Raw genomic sequence first — 20,434 nt, 5'->3', positions numbered from 1 at the left:
TTCTTCCAAGCAATAGAATAGCTGGGTCATATGAAATGTCTATGTTCAGGTTTTTGAGGAAGAGCCAAACTGCCTTCCAGAGTGGTTGTACCATTTTACAATTCCACCAACAATGCGTAAGAGTTTCTATCTTGCCTCACCTCTCCAACATGTGTTACTTGCTGTCCTATTAAACTTTGCTACTGCTACTAGAGCAAGATGGTATCTCATTGTGGTTTTGATTTGCACCTTTCTGATTGCCAATGATTTGGAGCATTTCTTCATGTGTCTGTTGGCCATTCGAATATCTTCCTTTGTGAATTTTTTTCATTTATTTTGCCATTTTGTAATTGAGTTATAAGTGCTTTTCTTGTAGAGGCCCAGGAGTATTCTATAAATTTTCATTATGAGACACTTGTCTTTCTTATAAGTAATGTTTTGGAGTTTTGTTCTTATAGGTCTTTTTGTGTTTCTATTTAGATTTACTTCCAATATTTAATCCTCTGGTTAGCTATTGTGATGGATATTGTTTTTCTTAGCTCCATTTTTGTATTCTCTTTTTCACTGTCGAGAAATCCAATTGATTTTTTTATGCTGATCTTGTATCCTGCAACTTTGTTGAATTGTTTGACTATGTTCAGTAGTTTTCTCACTGAGTCCTTAGAGTTTTCTAAATACATTATCATATCATATGCATGCATATAAAATAATTATACTTCCTCTTTGCCGATTTGGATACTTCTTATTTCCTTCTTTTATCTTATTGCTATCACTAAGACTTCCAATACAACATTGAATAAGAGAGATGATAGTGGTCATCCTTGCCTAGTTCTTGTTCTCAAAGGGAATGCCTTTAATCTCTCTTCATTAAGAATGATGTTGGTTGGCTCTTAGATTTGTATATATACTTTGTTACCATGTTGAAGAAATAACCCTCTAATCCTATTTCGTTGAGTGTTTTAATCAGGAAGAGTGTTGATTTTTGTCAAAGGCCTTTTCTTCATCAATTGATATGATGATGTGGTTCTTGTTCTTTGCTTTGTTAATGTGATGAATTAAACTTTTTGTTTTTCATATGTTGAACTATCTTTGCATATCTGTTATGAATCCCACTTTGATAATAGTTAATTATCTTTTTGATGTACTGATGGATTCTATTTTCCAGGTTTCTATTTAGTATTTTTGCATTTGTTTATAAAAAATATTGGCCTATAATTTTCTATTTTGGTAGTGCTTTAACCTGTCTCTGTTATCAAGGATATGCTTGCTCCATAGAACGAGTCTAGGAGAATCATATCTTTTTCTATTTTCTGAAATGTTTCATATAGAATTTGTGACAGATTTTCTCTGAAAAAAAATTCACTTATAAAACCATTTAGTCCAGGACTTTTTGTTGTTGTTGTTGTTATTGTTGGAAGGTGTTTTATTAACTGTTAAATTTCTTCCTTTTTAATAGGTCTCCTCAGGTGTTTAATTTCAGTCTGTGTCAGTATAAGTAGGTTATGGGTTTCTAAGTATTTGTCCATTTCCTTTAGAATTCCATATTAATTTGTGTATAGTTTTTCATAATATTCATTGTTAAGCTTTTTATTTTAGTTGGTTCTGTTGTGACATTATCTATTTCATCTCTTATTGAGATTATTTGTGTCTTTTCTTTCTTTATGTTTGTTAGCTTTGCTAGTGGTTTGTCAATTATATTGACCTCTTCAAAGAACCAACTCCTGGTTTTGTTCATGGTTTCAGTTATTTTTCTGTTTTCCATTTAATTTATTTCTGCCCTAATTTTTGTGATTTCAGTTTTTTTCGAGGGTGCTGAATCTTCCTGCTGCTCTTTTTTCATTTGGAAACGTAGGGCTAGAGAGTCAATTATCCTTATTTCTTGTCTTTTGATGTGTTTACTTATTGCTATAAATTGACCTTTAATTACTGCATGGGCTATTTTCCTGAGGGTTTGGTAAGTTTTGTTTTCATTGTCATTTGTTTCAAGAAAGTTTTCATTTAATTTTTTATTTCTTGTATTTCCTACTCAATGTTCCAGCAAAGTGCTGTTCAGCTTCCAAATGTTTATTTTTTTTCTCCTGTACCCTCTTGTTATTAATTTATGATATTGTAGCACTGTGGTCTGAGAAGATACTTTGCATTATTTCTATATTTTTTTAATTTATTGATGCTTGTCGTGTAACCTAAAATGTGATCTATTTCTGGTGAAAGTTCCATGCACATTGAAGAAGAAGGTATAATGCAATTTCTTGGGATTCATTAGCATGCATATATCTATGAGATCAAGTTTGTTTATTGTGTGGTTTAATTCTTCAGCCTCTTAGTTGAGTTTCTTTCTGGTAGTTCTATCTTTTCTTAAGAATAGTGTATTAAAGTCTCTTACTACTATAGTGATGTTTCCCATTTCTTTTTTCAGTTGTGTTAATGTTTGCTTTAGTTAATGTTAAATGGATCTTGGCTGAAAGCAGAGTACCAGTGGAATGTTTAACTGTGTTTCATTTACTATGAAAAAGCATTTGACTGTGTGAATCACAACAAACTGTGGCTAACTCTGAGAAAAATGGGAATCTCAGAACATTTGATTTTGCTTATGTGACACTTATACTTGGACCCCGAGGCAGCTGTCAGAACAGAGCAAGGAAACACTGCATGGTTCAAAATATGGAATGATGGATGCAAGGGCTGTGTCCTATCCCCATAACTTTTCAGTCTATATACAGGACAGACCATACTGGAGGCTGGGCTCTATGAGGAGGATTGAGGCATCAGGGTTTGAGGAAGACTCATCAACAACTTGTGGTAAGCAGATGACACAACCTTGTTCACTAAAACTCAGGAGGACCTGAAACACTTGCTGCAGAAAGTCAAGGACTGAGGTTTCAATATAGATTAAAGTTTAATATCAAGAAAATAAAGATTCTCTCCACTGAGCCAATCAGGATAGATGGTGAGGAGGTTGAGATAGTTAACAGCTTTAGTTTTCTGGATCCACAATCAACACTCTTAACACCAGCAGCTAGGAAATCAAAAGACAAAATTGCATTTAGAAGTCTGCTGTCATGGACCTTTCCACAGTACTGAAGAGCAATGACATCAGTCTGAAGACTAAGGTGGACCTGATCTAGGCCAAAGTCTTTGCAATTGCTTGCTATGCATCAGAAAGCTGTGCAGTGACTAAGGATGTCGGAAAGGCAATTGATGTTTTTGAGCTTTGGTGCTGTAGAAGACCATTGAATATTTCATGGACTACCAGGAAAGCAAACAGGTTCATCCTGGAGAGGGTAAATCAAGGCTACTACACCTTAGAGGTAAGGATTCTGAAGCTTCATCTGACATACTTTGGACATGTTGCAAGGAGGGGCCAGTCCTTGGAGAGGGACATCATGCTTGAAAGTATTGGGGACAATGCAGGAGAGGAAGACCATGGATAAGCTAAATTGATTCATTGACTGGTGTAATAAGGATAGATGTGTCAGAGACAATAAAGTTGGCCTAGCATAAAAAAAGTTTCATGGCTATTGTACAAAGGGTCTCTATGAGTCGCAGGTGACTTGACAGCACATAATGACAGCAACAATGACAATATTATTTGATGCATAGATATTTATCAAACATTCAGAGAAGAACTTTTAACAATTCTACATAAATTATTTCAGAAAATAGAAAAAGATGGAATTATCCCAGATTCATTCTATGAAGCAAACATATTCTTGATACCAAACCCAGGTAAAGACACAATCGAAATAGAAAACTATAGATGAAAAAATCCTGAATAAAATCCTGGTTACTAGAACCCAACAATACATTAAGAAAAATCACCATGACCAAGTAGAATTTATAACAGTTATGTCAGGATGATTCAATGTATGAAAAACAATTAGTGTAATTAATCACATTAACAAAGCCAAGAATAAGAACCACAAGAATGATCAAGAATGATCCTATCAATTGATGCAGAAAAGGCCTTTGACAAAATTCAACATCCTTTCCTGATTAAAGTACTCAATAAAATAGGATTAGAGGGCTCTTTGTATTAAGAAGGCTTCCTCCAGTGGATACTCTACAAAGCTCACCAGTTTCTGCAAAATTAGCCAGCATACCTACAGTCACTGGTTTAAGTCCTGCCAATGACACTGGAGCCAAAAAGAAGAAAAAAAGGGCAGGGGAAAAAAGGAAATGGCAGTAAGACTGATTCAACCCAGGATCATCCTATGCAGATGAACTCTTTGCCAGCAGAGAGGATCCAGAAAATACAGAAGGCATTGAACTGTTTTTCTGTGGGCCAGGAACCTGCCAAGCCATGAAAGAGGCTAGAAGATGAAGCTACCAGTTCTGGGACACACAGTCTGCACCCAAATTGGGAGAGGTAGTGATATCCATGGCCCTGTGGAGCCACACAAAGACAACATTCACTTGGAGCCCTACACCTTGCCCCAGGGTTTCATCTGGCATGCCTTGGACCTGGGAACCACGGGGTGCTGAAAGAACTGTACACATTTCTGAATGAGAATTATGAGGAAGATGATGACAACATGTTTCAATTTGATTATTCCCCATAATTTCTTTTGTGGGCTCTCCAGCCACCTGGCTGGCTTCCCCAGTGGCACTATGGGGTTCAAGTGGTCTCAAGTTTGAAACTTGTTGTGTTCATCAGTACCATCTCAGCAAACATCCATATCTATGATACAGAGAAGATGGTAGAGATCAATTTCCTGTGTGTCCGCAAGAAGCTGCACTCCACGAGGGTAGCTCCAGTCCTGATCTGAGAGATAACTTGGAGGGTTCACCTGGAGGGGATTTTCCAATCTGTTTACACTGCTGGGGTCATGCTGCCAAAACCTGTTGGCACCTACAAGTACTGGCATTGGTCCCTAAATCCACAGCAACTGATCTTACTTAAGTTATCCCATTTGAACACGAATATGACAATGCAGTGCACCATGAAGCTCTGCCAATGCCAAAGACTCCCAAGACTTCTGTCTTATGATCAATGGAGAAGAAGGACATTCCAGTAGTGCACCAGCTCCTTATCAGGTACAAGAAGCAGTTCCATCTCACACCAGTCATGAGCTGGGCAGAGGTAGAATACTGGTTCTACCTCTAGGAGAATATCATTGACGCTTTTGTGGTGGAGCATGCAAATGATGAGGTGATAGACTTCCTGAGCTTTTACACTCTCCCCTCCACCATCATGAACCATCTAACTCACAAGAATCTAAAAGTTACTTATGCTTTCTACAACATTCATCCAGACCCATCTTCTATACCTCAGAAGCAATGCCCTTGTTCTTACCAAAATGAAAGGGTACAATTGATGTGTTCAGTGCACTGGATCTCATGGAGAACAAAACTTCCCTGGAGAAGCTCAAGTTTGGTGTTGAGGATGGCAGGATCTATGCAATTGGAATTGTGATGTTTTAAATATCATTCATGATCCAAATGCACAAGGATTTTTAGTCTTTATTAAAAAGCTGTATCCAGATCAATTCCTCAGAATTAGAACCCAAGGACAGTACCAGACAGACACATATTGATACAGCCATTGTTTCCTTCTGGAAGCAGGCATCAGCTTCTCTAGAAGAGCAGGAGAGGGAGGATCAGAGAATTTGATGCACTTCCCCTTCCAAATCAGCCAGAGTAATTGGCTTTGTGAAGGAAGGGGAAGGCGAGCTGGGGACTTTGGAGGGGGCTCTGGATGGCTAACCATGACCAGGATTTCCTGCAGGCCGGAGCTTATTGCACTTGAGATTGGGCAGTTGGGAAGTTTAGTGGAAGCAGATTTCTCTCATCAAGTCTCTTTCCCTGTAGGAAGCCATCCTGCTGACCAGTTTTAAAGGGCTCTTCAGCCAGCAGTTGCCAGCTTTAGAGGGACAGGTCTGACTCTGCCATTGCCTGGGTGGCTGTCAGTTTGAAGGGAACCTTGTAGAGACCACAACAGTGGAAGTAGCTTGTGAGCTCAAAGGAAGAGCAGAGGCCACACCCTGCTGGGCTGGGTTTCTGGGTGGGGTCCTTATCTGATCAGAACACTCCAGTTGTCCACTCATTGGCCACGGTTTGTTGTGCTCCTGGCCTGGATGGCTACTGACCAAGGAGTGGCGAGGCAAGGAAGTTAGGCTTGGTTGCAGAAATTCTTGCCCATTGCCAGTGGTCAGGTCTGATTTTCACTGATGATGTTTTTAGGTGGTGATGATAAATGTTGCTCCTTGTTCCACAGTGGGGTTGAATCTCTATATGGTAGTTCCTGGTTGTTCTCCACTAGGTAGCGTGGACAGAACCAGGCATGACAGTCATCAGCCACCCCATCCAGGCTTGTGTGGAACTTAAAGGAGAAAGTCATGAGCAGACAGCATGTGGTGTTAGGTTTCCTTGATGCTTTTGTCTCTCCACTTCTTTACTAGAGAGAGAAGCCTTAGTCAAAGTGTAGACCCAGCCAGGTCCTGCTCACAGAACCACTTTACAGACACAGGGCTTTGTTTTCAGGTTGTGGGTCTGAGGCCCAGGCAGCCCAGAGACTAATTCTGCAGAGTCCCAAAGCTGGAGTGGATTGTGTATTTAGGATGGGTTGTACTGCCTGCACTAGGCTGTGCTGAAGCCAGTGACCTTGTGTGTCTGATTTTCATCGGATCTCAGGGCCTCCACTTCTGATCATTCATGGCTGATTTTTGACTCCAAGAGCTGAAACCAAAGAAGCAGCTGTTCTTAGTGAGGTGTGCACTGCACTCTGCAGATGGGAGCTAAAGAGAGAGTCCTGGGCTCTGTTCGAGCCTGCCCCCCCTCAGACATGGTATCTTGCCTTGTCCAGACCTTGAAATCAAACAACACAGTGCCCACCTCTTTTCCTTTGAGCAGGAGCTGGAACTTCAAAAGACTTGGTATCACAGTGCTGGTCCTCCTGTGTCAAGTCCCAGCCTGAACTTCTGTGGGATCTGAAGGTGTTCCTTTCTGAGTATGCTTTGCCTGGTTGACCCAGGTCATGAAATGGATGCTGAAGCTCAGGTGGCTGTGTTGGAAGAAACACACATCCTGGCAAAGGTCTGGCATCTCCTAAAGCATGAACCCTGCTCCTTGGATGCTGCCGCTGTCTCCTAATGAGGTACGGGCAAGCCCTCAGCACTGTCGTCTATATTTGCGGAATAAACTTAGTGGCAGTTGCTGTTTAACCGCCCTGTGTTTTTAGTCAGCTTCCACAAGTTCGTATCTAAGTGCTCAGAATCGTTGTGTGAGGCATATGGTCTCCAGCAAGGAGCCTTGCAGTTGAGTGAGCTGACAACCAGGGAAGGACTTGGGCCTCCAGCTTCACAAGTGGATCATCTTCAGGCAGCTGGTTCTAAAGGACTGTGTTGAACTTGGTCATCCAAGGTTCCTGCTGGCCTTGAGTTTTGGGATTCTGAGTTAATGACATTTATCTCCTGCCTTTGGATGGACCACATTTGATGGTACATGCCCACCAGTAGGACCTTTGTGGTGGAGTGCTGCAGAGAAGGGAATCTCTGCTTCAGATTAAGCGTGATATGGGGCTCATTACCCCCACATGCCTATGTCTGAAGGCTTATGGCTTTTTTGGAGGCCAACTGCACCAAGCTACTTTAACACCCAGGTTGATGAAAGATTTCAGGCCTGGCTTGTTAGTAACAAGCCATAACTTTAACATAACACAACTTTAACTGCCATAACCTTCTTTGTTGCCTTTCTGGAGCCCAGAGATGATATTCCTGTGGTCTCAAATTCTCTTCCCAAAGATGATGAGAATTTAACCCACATAAAGGACAGTCCCAAAGACTGGGGCAGCTACATAGAGCAGTGGTCCGGGAGAACAAGGAGCAGACCTGCAGGCAGGGGTGAGGAAAGGATTGGATAATGTTCAGGGACTGTCTACATGGGCTAGCCTGAGCTGAAAGAAATGCCAAGCTTTTGTTTCATGCTGGTGTGTGGTGAATCAGGCCTGAAGATGGACTGCCCCAAGAACTACTGCTGTATCGGGGCCAGGGAAGAGGCAGCTTTTCTTGTGTCTTGCCTTTTCTCTGGGCTGTTGGAGGGGAACCCATTTCCAGGGTCAAGGAGGAAACACCAAATGCAAGCTTGTTCTGTTTGGTACATCTCCCTTGTATCTAATAAAATCAGGATCTGAAAAAAAAATAAGATTAGAAGGGAATTTCTTCAACATAGTAAAAAGTATATATGCAAATCAAAGAGCCAACATTGTTGGTGAGAAATTAAAGGCATTCCTTTTGAGAACAAGAACTAGGCAAGAATGCTCACTTGCACCTCTCCTATTCAATATTGTACTGGAAGTCTTAGCGAGAGCAATAAGACAAAAGAAGGAAACAATATATGTCCAAATTGGCAAAGATGAGGTAAAACTATGTTTCTATGCAGATAATATGATAGCATACTTAGAAAACCCTAAAGACTCAGCAAGAAAACTACTGGATATAGTTGGGCAATTCAGCAAAGTGGGTAAAAGATCAGCATACAAAAATCTATTGGATTTCCCTACAGTGACAAAGAGAATACGTAACTGGAGCTAAGAAAAACTATATTCTTCACAATAGCTTCTCACAAGATTAAATAATTGGAAGGAAATCTAACCAGAAGCACAAAGAATCTATTCAAAGAAAATTACAAAACATTACTACAAAAAACCAAAAAAGAGACCTGGAGGAGTGGAAGGATATCCCTTACTCATGTATAGGAAGACTCAATATTGTGAAAGTGACAATACTACCAAAGGCAAGTTACACATTCAGTGCAATTACAATACAAATACCAATTCCATTCTTCAACAAGATGGAAAAGACAATCTCCAGCTTTATTTGGAATTGAAAGATACACCTAATAAGCAAAGTACTCCTTAAAAAGAGAAACAAGGTATGAGACATCTCTCTCTCTGATTTCAAATCCTAGTACACTGCTGTGGTGGTCAGGACAGCTTGGTACTGGTACAATGATATACATATAAATCAATTGAATTGAGAATGAGAAACCATCTGTCTATGGCCAACTGATTTTTGACAAGGTGATGAAATCAGTTAAGTGGGGAAACGATAGCCTTTTTTAACAAATGGTGTTGGAAAAATTGTAAAACTATCTGTAGAAAAATAAGATCCACACCTCACTCCATACAGAAAAACCAACTCAAAGTGGATCAAGGACCTAGGAATAAAACCAAGGACTATAAACTTCATTAGAGAAAAGCTTGGTCCTGATCCACAACATAAAGAGTCTTGGGAAACCTACAAACAGGAGAAGCAAAAATAGATGAATGGGACCTTCTAATAATCAAATCCCTCTGCACATCCAAAAACTTCTCCAATAGAATAAAAAGAGAAGCCACAGATGGGGAAAACTATTTGGTAATGACATGTCTGATAAGGGACTTACATCTGGAATTTATAAAATAGTCAAGCACCATGACAAGATAGAGGTAAACAACCTAATTGTAAAACAGGCATAGGATATGAACAAACATTTCACCAAAGAAGACATTCAGATGGTGAACCAATTCATGAAGAAATGTTCAAATCTCTAGCTTTAATAGAGATGCAAAACAAAACAACTATGAGATATCATCTCACCCCAGTAAGAATAGCAAAATTAAACAGAGCAGCAAATGACAAATGCTGGCAAGCTGGAGGAACTGGAACCTTATTCACTGTTGGTGGGAGCATAAAATAGTGCAACTACTATGGGAGGCAATGTTGTGTTTTCTCAAAAAAGTTGCCAATAAAACTACTATTTGACCCAGCAAATCTACTAGGAATTTACCCTAAAGAAACCAGAACTGCCACCCAAGCAGATATACACACACCCATGTTTATTGCAGCTTTGTTCATAATAGCAAAGAGTTGGAAACAACCCAAGTGCCCATCAACAAATGAATGGATAGATAAGCTTTGGAATATTCATACAATACAATACTACGCTGCATTGAGAAACAAGGAACTCTTGAATTACTATATAAAATGGGTGACCCTGAAGGACATTATGCTGAGTGAAATATCTTAGTCACCAAAGGACATATACTGCATTATGCCACTATTGTAAAGCACGACTGACATCGGGGTTGGGGGAAAACTAAGGGGGGATGAATAATATATACTGCAATGAAACATATAAGGAATAAAACGGTTTAGGAGGAATATGTGATTAGGTATTATTGTCATGACAAGAGTGCAGAATGAAGGCTGCATAGTGGAGTTGACAGGGGCAGGGGGATTGTATAACAATGAAAGATAGCTAGATAGATAGATAGATAGATAGATAGATAGATAGATAGATAGATAGCTATCCTCTATCAAAATGAAAAGCAAATTAGAATAGCAATTTTATTAAAATAAAACACAAAACCAGAAACCCACAAATGGTGGCTTTACACCTGCATCTCACCTGATGAACTGCACCGGATTTAGATGGGCTACATATATGGAAGAAATCTTTGGAGGAGCTCGTTTTCAGCAATAGAGATCAGTTTAGGTATTGACTGTGGAACAGACCATCAGTTACTCTATGAAAGCTCAAACTGAGATTGGAAAACAAAACAATACAAAACAAAAATTTCACAAGAATCAAAATAAAGTCTTGAGTCTATCCCATTTGAATTTAAAAATGATCTAAGAACAGATTTAGGGATTGACCATCAATGAACAGACCAGAAGAGCTGTGGGATGGCATTAATGATATAATCCAGAAAGAAACTTAAAGTTCATTATAAAGACAAAGGAGCAAGGACAAAATAAAATTTGTGTCAGAAGTGACTCTAAAAAAATGTACTAGATAGCTGAGAATCCAAAACAAATGAACAAACAAAAAAATAGATGTTGAAGTAAAAGAACTGAACAGAAGATTGCAAAGGGCTGCTGGAGAAGACAAAGCTAAGTATTAGAATGTGCAGATAAATGGAGTTGGTGAATAAAAAGGGGATAATATTTCTCAAGCTGAAAGACTGAAAAATAAATCTAAGCCTTGAATTGTAATATTGAAAGATATTATGGGCAAAATCTTGAATGATCCCAGAAGCATCAAAAAAAGAAGGAAGAAATGAATACACAGAATCATTGTACCCAAAACCAATTGTTTGACACTGAAATCTTCAGGAAGTATTATATGATCAAGTACCACTAGTATTTAAGGGAGAAGTTCATACTGCAGTGAAGGCAATGACAAAAAATAAGAACCCAGGAATTGATGGGATACAAGTTGGCATATTTCAGTTGACATATGTAGCCGTAAATGTGCTCCCACAGTCTATGCCAGGTAATTTGGAGAACAAATGCCTGGCCAACTGACTTGAAGTTATCTATACTTGTTCTCATTTCCAAGAAAGTCGATCCAATATGATGTATAAAATTAATGAACAATATCATTAACATCACATACCAACTGAAGATTATCCAAAAATGACTAGAACAGTACATGGAAAGAAAACAGCCAGAAGTTCAAGCTGAATTTAGAAGAGGTCTTGGCAACAGGGATATCGTCATTGATATCAGATGTATGCTGGCTGAAACCAGAGAATATCAGAAAAAATGTCTGTTCTACTGACAATGAAAAAGCATTTGATTTTGTGGATCAAAACAAATTAGGGCTAACATGAGAAGAATGGGAATCTCAGACCATTTTATTACGCGCATGCAAAATCTATACTATACCAAGAAGCTGTTGTTCAAATAAAGCAATGGAACCCTGCAAAGTTTAAAATCAAGAAAGGTGTGTGTCAGGGCTTTATCCTTTTTACATATGCACTCAATAATTTGAGAGGCTAGAATTTATGATGAAGACTATAATATCAGGATCAGAGGAAGACTAACAACCTGTGGTATACAGATGGCATAATTTACAGGCTGAAAGTGAGAAGGACTAAAAGACTACAGCCTTCAATATGGAATATATCTCATCATCAAAAAAAGTAAAATCTTCACCACTAGACTGAGAGGCAACATCATGATAGAGAAAATATTTTCATTGTCAACAAGTTTAACTTACTTGCTTCCAAAGTCAACACTCTTAGTACCAGCACTCAGGATATTAGGAGATGTATTGACCTGGAAAAGTCCATTTTCAAGGACCTTTCCTAATTATTGAGGAGCAGTGATGCAAGCTTGAAAACAAAGGTGCATGTGATTCAGGCCATGTTCTTTCCAATCATTTGCTATTCATTTGAGAGCAGGACAATCAAAAGATGACAGAAGAACCTATGCCTTTGAGTTATGGTATTGTAGAAGGGTACTGAATTCTATGTTAAAAGAAAAAACAGATATCTTGGAGAAGGTACAGTGAGAGTGCTTATTGGAGGAAAAGATGACAAAGTTTTGTGGAATGTAATTTGAATATGTTCCTAGTAGAAGCTGTTCTTTAGAAAGGAACATCATGCTTGGAAAGGTAGAAAGTCAGTGAACGAGATGAAAACCTTCAAGCAGTGAGGTTGACACAGTGTCTGCAGCAACATTCTCAAGTATATCAGAGATAATAAGAATTGCACAGGACAAGATAAGGCTCAGATCTAATGTTCATAGGGTCACTATGATTCATGTTTGACTTGATGGCATCTAACAAAAACAACTAGTTGACTAGTAGATGTCATTATCATGAGTAAGAAATGTCTGACTCATGTTATTATATATTCACTTGTCTCATGCAAGAGAGAGCAGAATAATGAAAAAGTAAAACCAAATAAGAATTAAAAAATTGAAATTGTATGGTTAGCAAGAAAACTGTATGCATCACAGACTGTCAGTAGAATGTGAAAATCAGTTTTAAAGTACATATAGCAAAAATACTCCTCCTGTGTGATTTCAGCCTCTGAAAACCTGATAGAGTGTCAGGTATGGGTCGGTTCTGACTCAATGGTACGCAACAACAGCAGCAAAAATACTCCTTACTGTGTTGAAACAGATGAGGGAGACAACTGTTTAAAAGGGATATATGATTAGGTATTATTGTCATGACAGGAGTCCAGAAAGAAGGCTAAAGAGTGGAGTGGACTTGGGGAGAGAGATGGTATAACAATGAAAGAATTTTTCTTTTACTTTCAAAAAGAAGATAAAAACAAGGAGGCAGGGAGAAAAGAGCAACAGTGAATAAATGGAAATCCAAAGTCTGTAAACTTTCATTAAATTAATAATAAAAATGAAAGAAAGTGAAGGTGAAAGAAGATTGTGTTCGTTAGTTTGGACATGTAATCAGGAGAGACCAATTACTGTGAAGGAAAATATGCTTGGTAAAGTGGAGGTTCAAATAAAATGAGGGTCCCTTAATGAGATGAGTTGGCACAATCCATGTTGGATTAATCATTAAACGAGGCAAGTGTGAGTTTACCTGTGCTTATTTACTAATCTGTAGTGAATAATTTAATACTTTTCATCTCATCAAAGGTTCTACGATATGTAACGCATATATCTGCCTGTCTCTCAACTCCACAGTAACTTTTCTGCAGAATCAAAACCCCTTTTATAGTTGGCAATCCCTGACTGGGGATATCCCTGGTAGAGTTGTCAATAAGTAAGGGAAGTAGAGCTTATCCGTGTATACTTTCTAATACATAATGAACAATTTCATGTTTTTTACACCTTTTTTATAAAATTCATGTTAAATAGTTTATAAAAGATCAATAAATACATACAAAATGAAGTTGTGTTTAACTTTCCTAGTGAAAAAATATATCCCTGGACAGTCTTCCCAGCATCACCTCCTTTTCTAAGGAATAGCAGCACCTTCTAGCAGCATGCCCAAAAGAAGCCTCATTATTCTTGCTACCAAAGAACAGTCTGGCTGCATCCTCTCCACGTTAGAAATCCATTAAATCAATTACAACTCAGAGGTGTAAATCTGGCCCTAGTAGGCAAGGTTCCCTGTGATCTCTGATATACTCAATCCCATTTGCTCCAGTTATGGTGTCAGGTGTCAATGCATCTAGTTGAGTTGTTTGTTGTCTTTTGGTTTTCTTTCTTTTTTTTTTTTGTCTCTAACCTTTCACATTTCCAATCATGATACATTTTTACCAAGGACTTGTCCCTCGTGGAAATACAAAGTATTTGAGACAGAGTTCCACCATTCTTGCCCCTTAAGAAATACCTAATTTTCACTTCTTCCAAAGACAGATTCTTATTCCTTTGGCAGTCCATGAGAACTCTTTTACAATATCACAATACAAAGGAATCAATTCTTCTTCTGTCCTTTTTGTTTATTGTTCAAATTTAACTTGTACAGGAAGCATTTGAAAATATGGTAGCTTGAATCAGGTGCACCTCAATCTATAAATTGATATCCTTGCTCCTTACCACTTTGGTGATGTCCTTGACAACAGATTTTCAATGCAACACATATTTTAGCTTCTTGACTGTTACATAGGTGTTGGTTTTGGCTTCAAGTAAAATGAAATCATTGATAACTTGAACCTTTACTCCATCTTTCATAGATATTGCTTATTGGTACAGTGGTATGAATTTTTATTTTCTTCAAACTGAGATTTAATCTATATTGGAAGATTTAGTCTTTGCCCTTCTGTGGTAAGTGCTTCAAATCTTCTTCACTTTGACAAGCAAGGCTTTGTTATCAGTGTAATGAAGTTTGGAAATTAGTTTTTCTCCACTCTTGAGTCTTCCTCCCTCCATCCAGATCTTACATTGCAAGGCTGAGGGATGCTGTGGGCATAATATTGAACAGTACAAAAACTACCAAAAGAAGATGAAAAGAATGCACAGAATCACTATACCAAAAAGAACTGATTGACATCAAACCATTTCAGGAAGCATTATATGATCAAAAACTGTTGATAGTTTAGAAAAAAAACACACCAAATTACACTAAACACATTAGAAATAAATATGGAATTGATGAGATGATGATCAATATGTTTCAAGGAATAGATACAGCCCTGGATGTGCTAAAGAGAATTGGAAGGCAGGTACCCAGTCAGATGACTGGAAGAAATATATATTTTTTCAAATTCCCAAAAAGATAATGTGGGAATAGTCAAATAATGTATCATCAACATCATATGCAAGTAACATTTTGCTGAAGATTATTCAGAAACATCTGGAACTGTAATATATCAACAGGGAACTTGCCAGAAATTCAAGTTGGATTCACAGAAGAGGCTATGACACCAGAGGTATTGTTGTATATGCAAGATGGATCTTGGATATTTGTAGAAAATATGAGAAGAGATTGGCTTGCCTTTTATTGACTATGCAAAGTATTTGACTGTGCAGATCCCAACAAATTTTTATTTACATTGAAAATAGGTATAACACTTAATGCTGCTCTTGTAAAGCCTATACATAGCAATATAAGAAGCAGTTTTCTGCACAGAACAAGGGAACACCACAAAGTTTGAAATTAAAAAAAGTACGTGCCAGTTTTATATATTTTTCTCTTATACAGAGCTCCCTGAGAGACACGTTATTAGATGCTGTGAACTTTTGAATAAAGGCATAATGTTTGGTAGAGCTTTAACAACAATAGAAAGATCTTCTACTAGTTATATTGTCACGGCAACAATGGACTCACAAATAGCAGTAATTGTGAGAAAGACAGGACTTTATACTGTTTCATTTTGTTAGACATGGGATCAATAAGAGTAAGGACTAACTTGATAGCATCTAAGAACCCCAGAAACCTGAATTCTAAAACCTCTGTCTTCCCTGATATTACGATTGCAATGGTCCTAACAAATTACCATCTCTAGGGAATTCTGCTTCCTCCTATTATGCTCTTTTTACTTCTTTACCTTTTGTGTACAGATATACTAGCAACATAAATGAGTAAAAGTTTTGAATAGAGAATGGAACCTGGAACGTTTTATTGATGATATTTATAAACACAATCTCAGAAAAGCAATAAAATCTTTACACTTATACAGTCTTACTTTACTTCAATTGTCTCTAATGACATATCCTGTAGGAAATTTCTCTTCTAATTCAAAAGTCATACCTCTCTGCTATTCAGAATCCATCAATGACTCTTTGCATAAAACTGGACAATGACTAAAGGATAACAGAAGAAAAATTAATGCCTTTGAGTTGTGGTGTGGAGAAGAGTCTTGAACATACCAAGAAAACAAATAGGTCTGTCTTGGAATGGGTGAAGCCAAGTTTCTCCTTGGAGGCTAGGATTTTGAAGCTCCGCCGCACATACATTGGGCACGTAGGCAGGAGGGTCTGATCCTTGGAGAACGACATCAGGCTCAGAAGGGCGGAGGGGGTAGCACAGGAGAGAGCAAAATCCTGGAAGAGATGGATTGATACTGTAACTGAGGCAATGGGGATGTTGTTGTTGTTATGTGCTGTAGAGTCACTTGCAACTCATAGCAATATGTGTGTGGAATTAGCTAGTCTGGCTAGGAGAGGGCAGCTTCAGAGCTGTTGTACATAGGGTTGCTTTTGGTCTATGAGTCTCAGGGAACTCAATAGCTCATAACAACAACAATAAATGACTCTTAGGGAGAAAGAAGAGAAATCTCCCTTATGAAGTCTCAAAACCGAATGGTAATCAGGTATGAGTGAGTTCTACCTTTACTTCAGTGAGATGTTGTCGACGACAGGTCACTGCAAATAGGTCATACTTGTGCATATTTCCACATAATCTTTCCTTTTTAACTTCTGAAAATATAATTCATCTAAATACTAGTTGAGATCCCTGGCCTAATGTAAATATAAAAAGACCTATTTAAAGTCAGGATTCATTTGGTTGTTGAGATTACTGGGGTTTTTCCCTCTCATAGATAGAAGACTATTTCAATTTAGTTATCTAAAAAATATCATTAATGGGATAGTTTATATTGCAATGATTTTTTTAATACTGTTACATGACTTCTTGTTAGAAAATTCCTTCTCTTGTTGCATTCAATTTGACAGAAATACCATACCTCATAAAGCTGTCAAGTTAATCTAAATCATAGATGTTTGACAGACAGAAGAAGATGAAAATCATTGTTCCAAAAATTGGGGATTATAGATCTCCTACAGAAATATACATTTGCAATTTAATAGTGATAATCCTTCAATTTAGAAGAACAGCATTATCTGCCTTGATAATATTTTTAATATCAAGGTCAGAAATTTATCTTCCATATCAAAAATTCTTTGAAAGATTATTACTTAGGGGACCCTGTGCACAGTGTAAAAATCCTTTTTTTTCTTAGAGATAGGAAGTTGCATTAAAATTATGCATTTATAGGTTAAAAATAATTTCTTGCAGTTTATTTTCAATCACATTTTACAACAAATTTAAACCTCTCTGTTGCTCTCAGGGGATTAAATAACTATGGTTATTTATTTAACTTGTCTCTTTAAGTATCTATAAAATGGAAGGACAACTCACCACATTAAGAACAATTCCTAAAGGTATTTGCATAGCTGTAATTTGACCTTCAATTGCAGCTTTTCTATCAAAGCTTTATGACTACCTCAATTCATAATATAATATGAAAAATAACAAAGTAATTAGCAAGTGAAATCAAGACTATTACAATATTATTTTAATAAAGTACTGCTAGTGACATTTGTTTTGGTTTTTAATATTTTTATGATGAAATTAACTCATTTTCTGAAAATGTTAATGGAAAGGTCCAATTCTCAAACTTTATTGTCTTGAAGTATGAACTGACTCATAGCTGACTCTGTTGAAGTTCTTAAGTAATATAATACATAGGAGAAAATTGTGCATCTTTAAACTATGGAGCCAATGATGGATTTGTACCTCCAGAAAGGAATAGCTTCCATAGAAGCCAGAGCATATGCTTCCAAACCTTCTTTGAAAACATTGCCATTTTTAGGTGCCCTCAAGTGGATTACTACTCACAGGAATCCTATCTGAACCATGCACTATCCTGTGCTATCCTCATGATTTCTGCCAGCTTTACAATTAAGCCCATTGTTGAGGTTACTGTGTCAATTTATCTCATTGAGAATCTTCACCTTCTTCCCTGACTCCACTTTACTGAGTGTGAGTTCCTTTTCAAAAGACTAGCTCTTCATAAGAACATGCCCAAAGTATGGGAAACAAGTTTCATCACCCTTTCTTTTAAGGAATATTTGTTTATTTTCTTGGCAGTCTTTGGGACATTTACTACTCTGCAAAACTTTTCTGTAACTTTTGTGCTTTTGAGACCTGAACAATGAGTTAGGATGACAGAAGAAGAGTCTATGCCTTTGAAGTTTGGTATTAGGGAAGAGTACTGAATAACCCCCATGGACTGTCAAAATAATGAACAGATATGTCTTGGACAAAAGTACAACTAGAGTGATCATTTGGGGCAAAAAAAATGACAACCTTTGTATTGCATATTTTGGGCAACTTATTAGGAGAAGTTATTCCTTGGAGGAGGACATCACATTTGGAAAAGTCGAGAGAGAGAGTCACCAAAAGGGAGCAAGACCCTTATCAGATGGATTGACACAGTGACTGATGCAATGGGCTTCAATATGTCTGAAATAATGAAGATAGCACAGATGAGGACAGGATTCAGATGTTATTTATAAGGTTACTATGAATCATCCTGAACTTAATAACACCTAACAACAATAACACAATATAATTGTTTTCTTGAAAATTTTTGGGATATTAAGTACCCTTCTCTAGCACTGCAACTCAAAGCATCAATTCTTATTCTGTAATCTTTAATTACTGTCCAACTCTCAGATGCATAGCAAGTAATTGAAAAGACCATGACTCATACCAGAAATGTCTTAATCTTTAAAAGTACATCCTTGCTCTTCAGCACTTTGAAAAGATCCTTGACTGATAGGTCGAAAGTTAGCGAAGAAGACAAAAATCCTTAACAAGACAGACTGACAGTAATTGTCACAATATGCTCAAACATGTGGTAGACAGTGAGGATGATGCATGATGGAAGATTCAAATCCATTGTTCGTAAAGATGCTGAGAGTCGTAGATGACTCAATGGCACATAATAACAACAAAAACCTAAGCTAAGAAAACAATTTCTATTTTGTCGAAATACATAAATAGTAGAAGATCCCACAATAAAATAACTACTTGATTTAAAAAAAGCAGAATAAAAGGAAAATCTTTCAATAACATCATTAGGGAATGTGGGATAGCAGACTGTACCCTTGATACTGTCACAGGAGCAGGTACTATACTGGCCGGAAGCTGCGTGATAGGAAAGTAATAGTGGTTTGGTGTTATAAAGCATCTTCCATGACAGTGGTAGGTATCACTAAAATTGATTTTATTATTCATTTAGTGGAATAACTAATTACAATTTTCCTAAAACCCACCACGGTAATCAGATATCCAGATGCAGTTAGTAACAGCGTTCTGCATTGGATGTAGAGGAGAATCTCTCAATCTCTGTCTTGGCCTGTTAGGGTCTGAAGGAGCCCATAGAGGTGAAAAGAGGAAGTATACCATGCGATGGCAGTTGGATAGGTTCCCTTACCATCGTACCCATGGGGAATGGAAGTTCCCTGGATTAGTGCATTCATCTGGTGTAAGATATCATGGATTATTATAATGAGTAACACAGACCGTAATAACACTACTATTGTTGTAATGTGCCATCAAGCCACTCACAACTCACAGCATCCCTACGTACAATTGCTCTGAAAACTAGCCTATCGTGAGCCAGCCTCACTGAATCCGATACACCTACCACCAATACCTACCTCACTTACTGTGTCAATCTATCTCGCCTGGGTTCTCCCTCTCCTGTGCTATCCTTCTACCCTTCCAAGCATGGTATATTATCCAAGAACTGGTCCTGTCTGGCCACATACACAAAGTATGTGAAATGGAGTTTCAAAATCCTTGCCTCTAAGGAACAGACTGGTATCACCAGCTCCAGGACAGACCTGTTTGTCCTCTTGGAGGTTCATGTATGTTCAACACTTTTCTCCAGCACCATAACTGAAAGGCATCAATTCTGTCATCCCTAGTCATTTGTCCAGATCTCTGATGCATATCAAGTAACTGCAAAAAACATGGCCTGATTGGACACACCTTAGTCTCTAGACTAACATCACTGCTCTTTTGTACTTTGGAGAGGTCCATGACAGCAGATTTTTCCAATGTAATTCATCTTTTGATTTCTTGACTGTTGGCACCAAGAATATTGATTGTGGATCTGAGCAAACTGAAATTGTAAAAGACATCAATATCTTCTCCATTTATCATGGTGCTGCTAATTGACCAGTGTTGAGAATCTTTGTGTTCTTGATGTTGACCTTCATTGAATTTATAGTCTTTGACCTAGGGAAAGTACTTTAGGGACTCTTCAGTTTGGGCAAGCAAGATTGTGTCATCTGCATAACTCAAGTTATATTAACTTTCACAGAGAGAATGATCCCCATTAGTAACACAAAACAAATTCCTGTAAGGATATACATATCCCCCACAATCCCATACTACTTTGTACTTATCTCAACACCAATCTCACTGCTTTGCTGCATCCAAAATCTTATGTCAGGGCTTACAAACCACACAGAACCATATT

General features: G+C 37.8%; 1 pseudogene; it reads left to right on the top strand.

Annotated features, from left to right (window-relative positions):
• The first annotated feature begins 4,093 nt into the window (after positions 1-4,093).
• LOC102876627 lies at positions 4,094-5,400 on the top strand (annotated as a pseudogene).
• Positions 5,401-20,434: the final 15,034 nt, after the last annotated feature.

This window comes from Elephantulus edwardii, unplaced genomic scaffold (genome assembly GCF_000299155.1).
Source record: "Elephantulus edwardii isolate Elephantulus edwardi_28Jun2011 unplaced genomic scaffold, EleEdw1.0 scaffold00123, whole genome shotgun sequence".
In the NCBI taxonomy this organism is placed as follows: Eukaryota; Metazoa; Chordata; class Mammalia; order Macroscelidea; family Macroscelididae; genus Elephantulus; species Elephantulus edwardii.
Note: the sequence above shows the minus strand (reverse complement) of the source record. Positions and strands in the feature narration are given on the sequence as shown.